Here is a 9735-nt window from a genome sequence, read left to right as displayed (position 1 = left end):
TTTAAGTCATCAAGTTTGTGGTAATTTGCTGACATCCCTAGAAAATAAAGTAAGCAAATGGGAGGCCATGCCTGTAAAGTGACTAGCAGAGGGCAATTAATAATCCATGAGCCATTTCACCCACTCTGCTTTAGTAAGGAGGAAGGGCAAAGGAGGTCAGGGCTAATTACACATTTCTTAGCTTTGGGTATTTTTTAGCACTGTTTAGCATACTTCCTTCCTTTCTGTCCCCACTCACAACTCTCCTGAGTCACTGCCCAGCTGCCAGCAACCCTCAAATCCTGGAAAATAGCCTCTGCCACCCTTGATGGATAGGAGTGGGGTAAGACCCCTATCAAATAACAGTACAAAGCAATAGGTACAGATTTGAATTAAACCTTCTATCTCTTCATCTAAAAAAGTTCTCTAGGCATGACTGTTACTTTTATGGGTTGAATTGTGCTTCCCAAAAAGATATTTTCAAGTGTGATGGTTAATTTTACGTGTCAACTTAACTGGGTCATGGGGTGCCCAGATATTTAATCAAACATTATCCTGGGGGTTTGTGTGAGAGTGTTTTTGGATGAGAGTAACACTTACATTGGTAGACAGAGTAAACCAGATTACCCTCCCTAATGTGGGTGGCCCTCATCCAATCATTGAAGGTCTAAATAGAATAAAAAGCTCATTCTCCCTTGAGTAAGAGAGAGTTTCTCCTTGACTGCCTTTGAGCTGGGACATTAATTTTTTCCTGTCTTTGTACTTGAACTGAAACATCAGCTCTCCCCGGGTCTCAAGCCTGCTGGACTTCAGACTGAAACTATACCATTAGCTCTCCTGGATCTCAGGTCTTTGGACATAGCCTGGAACTAAACCACTGGGTCTCCAGCTTGCTGATTCACTATGCAGATCTTGGGACTTTCCAGCCTCCATAATCATGTGAGCCAATTCCTTATAATAAATTTATTTCTATCTATAGAGACGGAACCATCCTATTGGCTCTGTTTCTCTGGAGAACCCTGACTACAACAAAGTCCTAATACCCAGTACCACAGAATGTGACCTTACTTGGAAATCATGTTGTTGCAGATGTAATTAGTTTATTTGAGATGAGGTCACAGTGGAGTAGAGTGAGCCTTTAACCTGGTATGACTGATGCCCTTATAAGAGGAAGCAGAGGCAAGGCATGGTGGCTCACACCAGTAATCTCAGCACTTTGGGAGGCCAAGGCAGGAGGACTGATTGAGCCCAGCAGTTCGAGACCAGCCTGGGCAACATAACAAGACCCCGTCTCTACCAAAAAAAAAAATCTTTTTTTAATTTGCCAGGCATGGTGGTGCATGCCTGTAGTCCCAGCTACTTGGGAGGCTGAGGCAGGAGGATCACCTGAGCCCAGGAAGTCAAGGTTGCAGTGAGCTATGATCATGCCACTGCACTCCAGCCTGAGCAACAGCGTGCTATCCTGTCTCAAAAAAAGAAAAAAAAAAAGAAAAAAGGAAGCAGAAACACACAGGGAGAGGATGACGATATGACTTTGGAGGCAGGGATGGGAGTGAAGCATCTACAAGCCAAGAAACACCAAGGATTACCACCAAACACCAGAAGCTAAAAGAAGCAAGAAAGGATTCTCCCCTCCAGTTTTCAAACGAAGCATAGGCTTGATGACACCTTGATTTTGGACTTCCAGCCTCCAGAACTGTGGGAAAATAAACTTCTATTGTAAAAACAACTGGGTGTTTAAAAAGCACCCAGTTTATGGGACTTCATGCACAGCACTAGGACACTTATACAATTACTTTTTAAAGGTGGTGTGTCTGGCCTCCAAAAGTTGTCTTATGAAATAAGTGAATACAGTCAACACAGGTTCACTTTTAAGCACCTACCTGGTTATTCTCCACTTACACACTCCACTATTCTCACTCTTTGGGACACTGACTCCTTCAGACACCTGGTTGTAACCCTCAGCCTGTAGGGCCTCATCCCTTTTATTCTCCAGTTATAAAATGTGTCCATCTCATCAGTGATTTGCCCTTAGCAAAGATAAGTGAACACAGGGACTGCGGAGGCCACGGTAACAAGTTCACGAACCCTTGAGAGGATGAACAGCATCTCACTGTCCCTTATGCCTTGTATTAGTCTGTTTCGGCTGCCATACAAAATACCATAGACTGGGTGGTGGCTTAAACACAGGAATGCCAGCTCTGAAGCCTGGAAATTTCAAAATCAAGGTCCAGCAGGCTTCAGTTCCTAGTGAGGACCCTCTTCTTGGCTTGTAGATAGCTGCCTTCTTACTGTGTCCTCATGTGGCAGAAAAAGAGAAGAACCTCTCTTGTCTCTTTTCTTATAAGGCCACTAATCCCATCATGGGGACCACATCTTCATGACCTCATTTATATCTAATTACCTCCCAAAAGCCTCACTTCCAAATACCATCACATTGGGCGTCAAGGCTTCAACATGTACATTTTGGGGGACACAAACATTTAGTCCATAACATGTCTCCCCAAACTTCTAGCAGAGGGAGGGCAGGCAATACATGTTTGTTGATGCTTCTAACGGAAGATGAGATTCTGCATAGACTCACAGACAGCAGAGACTTGTCTCTTATACACACCTATATTGCCTTGGCTGGTTAGTGCCCAGAACATAGTAGACGTTTGATAATCACTTTTGGTGAATGAATTAGTAAAACAACTGCTGCTCTTTGGCATTGATGGCATTTGAAGAAAAGGTTTAACTAGGTCTCCATCTAATAGTCTCAAAGTTTTATTCACATTTTAGTATTTGTATTTTGACCTCTCCACCTCACTCAAAAGATCAGTACATGCTCCCAAATCTACCTTATAAAAGAAGAATTCTGTTATTTTGTTATTTTTCCTGCAGTTAAAAAAATTAACATTAGAAGGGAGAAGACAAACAAAAAGGAGTAAGTTCACATTATCAGTGGGATCTTGGATTCCATGGTGTATGTAGATTTGTAGGGCTGTTTTACAGGATGAATAACCAGCCTAGTCTCTTGTCTGTAAGCTTGATCAAGGCTTACTTTTCCAAGATGTTAAAGTTCACTCAAACCGTATTTCCTCCCACAGGCTTAAACAAATGAAAAAACATATTTCCAATGATTTCTTGGTATGACACTAAATGCATAGGCAACAAAAAGCAAAAGTAGACAAATGGAATTATATCAAACTTAAAAACTTTTGTGCACCAAAAGATACAATCAATATAGTGAAAAGGCAACTTATGGAATTGAAGAAAATATGCTCATATAATACATCTGAGAAGGGACTAATATCTAGAATATATAAAGAATTCCTTCAACTCAACAACAAAAATCAAATAACCCAATTAAAAAACGGGCAAAGTACTTGAACAGACATGTCTCCAAAAGTGATATACAAATGGCCAACAAGCACATGAAAAGATGTTCGCATTACTAATCATCAGAAAAATGCAACTGAAAACCACAAGGAGATATCACCTCACTCCCATTAGGATGGCCACTATGAAAAGAAAGAAGGGAGACTGTATAACAAGTGCTTGCTGGTAAAGACACAAAGAAATTAAAACACTTGTGCACTGTTTGTGGAATGTAAAATGGTACAGCCCATGGAAAACAGAATGGAGGTTCCTCAAAAAATTAAAATTAGAATTACCAGCAACTATATGACCAGCAATCCCATTCCTTGATATATATCCAAAAGAACTGAAAACAAGATCTCACAGAGATATTTGCACATCTATGTCACTTGCAGTATTATTCACAATAGCCAAGAGGTGGATGGAACCTAAATGTTCAGTGATGGAAAACTTGATAAAGCAAATGTGATATATACATACAATGGAATATTATTCAGTCCTTCAAAATAAGAAAATCCTATCATACACTATAACGTGAATGAAACTGGAGGACATTAAGCTAAGTAAAATAATGCAGATAAATGCTTTATGATTCCACGTATATGAGGTATCTAAAGTAGTTAAACTCATAGAAACAGAAAGTAGAATGGCAGTTACTGGGGGGATATGGGGAGAGGAAAATGGGGAGTTGTTTGATGAGTACAGAGTTTCCATTTGCAAGATGAAAACTTCTGGAGATCTGTGGCATGATGATGCAAATATACTTAACACTACTGTATACTTTAAGATGGTGAGTTTTATGTTATATTTTTACCATAAATAGATAAATACATAAATAAAGTTTTGAATTTATTGGTGCTTAGGGTCGGAGGAAGCTTATTCCCTACCCCACTACCCCCTTTGGGGGCCACGCAAGAATCCCTATCTCCTGAGGCCCTTCCCAACTCATCTCCTGGCATCATGGGGCATCTCCTTGCTCTGGCCTCCTGCTTCAGTTTGTTTACCTCTCATTTAGAGATCTTGAACCTCCAGCACTTTGGGAGGTGAAGGCAGGTGGATCACTTGAGGTCAGGAGTTCGAGACAGCCTAACCAACATGGCAAACCCTGTCTCTACTAAAAATACAAAATTAGTGGGGAGTGGTGGCTGGCGCCTGTGACCCTAGCTACTTGGGAGGCTGAGGCAGGAGAATCGCTTGAACCCAGGAGGCAGAGGTTGCAGTGAGCCGAGACCGTGCCATTGCACTCCAGCCTGGGCAACAAGAGCAAAACTCCGTCTCTAAATAAACAAATAAAATAAAAATAGACACCTTGAACCTGTCTCTTATATTCACTGCTCCTCTGGCCCTTGCCTCTCCCTTTCTTCCTTGCCCACAATTCTACAGGATTTGGTCTGGTTCTAACTGCTCCAAGGAACCCTCTGGAACCTGGATATGAATGGCCAGTAATTAATTTATGAAATCAGACCCTCAGCTACATTCTATACTCAAGATATTAAAGCCAAGCTTAAAGACATTGGTAAAACACTTAATGCAAGAATTATATTATGAAAACACTTTAAAAATTATTTCAAACATCAAAATGGTACTTAAATCCCATTACATTAACAATCTCATAACACTATCTCATGCCATTGAATATGTGATAAAACCTTCATACAATATCTGGTGGGAATGTAAGTTGGCACAAACATTTAGAAAAGCAATTTGGCGGCCGGGCGCAGTGGCTCACTCCTGTAATCCCAGCACTTTAGGAGGCCAAGGCAGGTCGATCACTTGAGGCCGGGAGTTCAACACTAGCTTCACCAACATGGCAGAACCCCATCTCACTAAAAATACAAAAATTAGCCGGGCATGATGGTGCATGCCTGTAGTTCCAGCTGAGGGAGGCTGAGGATCACTTGAACCCAGGAGGCGGAGCTTGCAGTGAGCCGGGATCATGCAACTGCACTCTAGCCTGGACAACAAAGTGAGAAAAAAAAAAAAAGGAAAAAGAAAGAAGGAAAAGCAATTTGGAATATGTTTCAAGAACCATAAACATTTCCCGGTCCTTTGACCTATTAATACCATGCTCAGGAATTTGCTCTAAGGAAAATTATACTATTAAAAAAAGAACTTATATATAGAAGATGTTTATTTCCAAGTTATTTATGTAACTGATATGGTAACATAATCAAAATGCCACTTTATTGTTTTTCTTCCATCATCCCTTTACTGTAAAATGGTATCGCCCATGGAAAACAGAATGGAGGTTCCTCAAAAAATTAAAACTAGAATTACCAGCAATTATATGACCAGCAATCCCATTCCTTGATATATATCCAAAAGAACTGAAAACAAGATCTCAAAGAGATATTTGCACATCCATGTATACAGTTTGCCGGGGGGAAAAGGGAGGAGGGGCAGCAGGAGAAAAGAATCTTGTCCTCACTCCAGATGAAAACAATTGCAGGCTCCTGCCTGCTGTGTCACTTTCAAGTAATGACAGTCTGATGGTCACATCAAGTCACAAACATGGTCTTACTAGAGTAATTCAGTGAGTCAGTTCATTCTATTCATCAACAATTCCATTTTCACTCAAAAGATTTCTTCCCCTTCTTTGCGAGAGCTGGCAGTTCCCAGGGAGGTGAGGGGAAAGTAGTCATTTTCTTCTGTCTTGCACCATGCGCCATAATCCTCCTCCACTCACTAGCTACTGGTTTGGATCCCATGCCCAAATGGACAGACGGCAACGAGGTAAGTGGTTATGTCTGGAGCTACTTTAATTGGCTTCTGAGTGGCACAGTTGTAAGCTGACTTCCTGCTCACTGGGCTTTGCAGCTATATAAAGCTGCCTCTCACTTGGGGCACTTTTCTTGGGATCTTTGGTGATTCCCATCTCTGGGAACCTCTCCAGTTGTAATTCTCAGAACAAGGGAGAAGCATTCCATTCCAGCTGCTATTGCCCTCAGCCCCTGGTTCTCTGGCAATCCCGTCCACTCAGACTTCACTCTTTGGCTTCCTCTCACCCTCCCAGAGGGTCCTCTTGGACAGGATTTAAAATGACTTTCACGCAGAATGACAAACTGTGAATGGGTATACAACAGAATACAACTCTAAGTTATAGAGAAAGAATGAACTACTGACACAGGCAACAATACGGATGGAACTCAAAGATGTCATGCTGGCTGGGTGCAGTGGCTCACGCCTGTAATCCCAACACTTTGGGAGGCCGAGGTGGGTGGATCGCTTGAGCCCTGGAGTTCCGAGACCAGCCTGGGCAACATGGTGAAACCCCATCTCTACTGAAAACACAAAAATTAGCCTGGCATGGTGGCGGGCACCTGTAATCCCAGCTACTCAGGAAGCTGAGGCACAAGAATTGCTTGAACCCAGGAGGCAAAGTTGGCAGTGAGCCAAGATCGCGCCACTGCACTCCAGCCTGAGTGACAGAGCAAGACTCTGTCTCAAAAAAAAAAAAAAAAGATGTTATGCTGAGTGAAAAAAGCAATCTCAAAAGGGTACGTACTATACAATTCCATTTACAGAACACTCTTAAAATGACAAAATTCTGGTGATAGAGAACAGATGAGTGGTTGCCAGGGGTTAGGGTTGGCAGGAGGGTCTGACTACAAAGCTTTAGTATGAGGGAGTTTCTCTGCAGTGACGGAAGCTGGTGACGGTGTCCTTGTTGTGGTAGTGATTACACATATCTATATGTGTAACAAGATTTCACAGTACTGTTTATACACATGCACACCCAAGAGCATGTCAAAATTCATGAAAATCAAGGTCTATAGTTTAGTTCACAGTATTGTGTCAATGTCAATGTCAATTTCCTAGTTTTGAAAATGTACGGTGGTTCCACATTATCATTGGGGAAAGCCAGATGAAGGGTACACGGAACTCCCTTTTATTTTTGCAATTTCTTCTGAGTCTTAAATTCGTTCAAAATAAAAGGGTTTTAAAAATGGCTCCGGCTCAGTATCGTCTCTCCCATGGGGCCCACACTGTTTTTTCCTGAGACAGAATCTGGCTCTGTTGCCCAGGCAGGAGTGCAGTGGTGTGATCTGGGCTCACTGCAACCTCCACCTACCAGGTTCAAGTGATTCTCGTGCCTCAGCCTTCCAAGTAGCTAGGATTACAGGCGCATGACACCACACCCAGCTAATTTTCATATTTTTAGTAGAGATGGGGTTTCACTATGTTGGCCAGGCTGGTCTCGAACTCCTGACCTCAAGTGATCCACCTCCTAAAGTGCTGAGATTACAGGCGTGAGCCACAGTGCCCAGCCAAGGGCCCACATTTAAGTCCCAGGAAACACTCTCTCATCTCTTGCCCCAACAAACCCTGGGAACACAGGACCAAACCCAGCCCTCTGTGTCCTGCTGCCACAGGCCACTCTAGCCAGTTATATATTTCTCAACCATAGGAAATATGTAAGTTAAATATGTGGTCCTATGAGAGCCCCCATCGTACCCTTGAGGTGAAGGTGGTAGCACTCCTGGCCCTTACCCCTGGGGAGGGAGAGTGGAGGCACAGCCTGGCAATGCTCTCTCCAGTGGCGTCTCTCTACCCTTCCTCCTCCTCATGCCGCTGCCACTCTGACCTCTCGTGTATTCAGTCTGAGGGGATCCAAGGTTAGGCAACATGTTCATGAGCATTTCCCTGCTGTTATGGATGCTGTGGTCCCTGCCCAAATATCCCCTTCAGGCCCTCATTTCTATTCCAAGTCTCTCTGAAAATTGCTCTAAGCTGAAGGGAGTTACCGTGATCACATCTCTGTCCCAGGGGCAACCTGCATCCATTGACTGGTCCCTTTAGGGGTATAAAGACCCAGCCTCCTTGCTCCAGAAGGGAACAACTCTGCAAGACCATCTCTATTAGTCTGTTCTCACACTGCTAATAAAGACATACCTGAGACAGGATAATTTATACAGGAAAGAGGTTTAATAGATTCACAGTTCCACATGGCTAGGTAGGCCTCACAATCATGGTGGAAGGTGAAGGAAAAGCAAAGTCACGTCTTAACATGGCGGCAGGCAAGACAGCATGTGCAGGGGAGTCCCCTTTATAAAACCATCAGATCTCGTGAGATGTATTCACTATCATGAGAACAGCACAGGAAAGACTTGCCCCCATGATTCAATTACCTCCCACCAGGTGCCTCCCACGACAAGTAGAAATGATGGGAGCTACAATTCAAGATGAGATTTGGGTGGGGACACAACCAAATATCACCATCCCAGCTCTAGAGGTCCCTGGGGATTGGCTGAGTAGGGAATGCATCACAGTTCAACACCTCCCTGTGTCTCATCCTGCTTCCTTTCTTCCCCCTTAGCTGCTGAGCCCCAAACACTCCCCCAATAAACTGCCTCCATACAAATGTCCATCAAGAGCCTTTTACAAGGAACCTAACCTGTGACACTTGATGAATTCTGTATACCACGTCAATCTCACACTCATTTTGGATTCTGATATCTATTTAATTGGTGCCCGAGTCAAAACTGAGAAAGGGGAAGTCCCACTTAACATCGTGGTATACTTATAATAGGAATAAACAATAGCAATCAAAGAGAAACTTAATAAAGCATGGCAAATCAACTTTATGAGTTATTCAATAGACGGTAAAAAGTATAAGCATCTCACAGCAAAATATTCCAGAAGAATAACTGTGATCTAATATTAAGAGAATACAAAATTTATTCTGGATTGAAACCAAAAAAAGCAATAAAGAACATCTTGGGGATATCTGGAGAAGTTTGAATACAGACCACATATTAGACATCATTGTTGCATCAATGTTAAGTTTCTTGGACGTGATAATAATATCATCATAAAGCAGAAGAATGTCTTTCTTAGGAAATCCTTCTGAAGTATTTATAGGTGAAGTCTCATGATATCTGCAACTTGCTTTCAAACTGTTCAGAAAGAAAAATGTGTTTTTCAGTGAGTGAGAAAGACAGAAAGAAAAAGTGTTCTTCCCTACAAAGAGCAGGAATAGTCACTTCCTGGAGCCACCTTATTCCCATTCCTGTACTAAATGCTCCCCCTGGTGTACCAAGAGAGCAGAATACATTCATTAAGATGTATTTCAAAATGCCCTTCACAGTGGGAAAGCAAAGCCCCAAGACTTTTACAGAACGTGATCAAAGTGTCAGACTTTTTAATTTATCTTCTCCCAAGTCCTAACCAACAGTGTAGTTCCTGTTCCCCAGTTTTCTCTCTATGGTGTCAAAATCTTGAGTTTCAATTCTGGTGAATTGGGGGCATGCTTGGGGAAGGAGTGAAGAGAAGGATACCTGTAGCCATGCCCATGAATGCATGAGCTCTGGAGTCAAACAGTCAAATGAATCCCACTTTGGCCACTTACTAGCTGGGGGACCTCTTTGAGTGTCCGCTTCATAATCTGTGAAGTGG

The sequence above is a fragment of the Pan paniscus genome, chromosome 7, assembly GCF_029289425.2.
Source record: "Pan paniscus chromosome 7, NHGRI_mPanPan1-v2.0_pri, whole genome shotgun sequence".
NCBI lineage: Eukaryota > Metazoa > Chordata > Mammalia > Primates > Hominidae > Pan > Pan paniscus.
The sequence above is the reverse complement of the archived record's forward strand: the minus strand, read 5'-3'. Positions refer to the sequence as shown.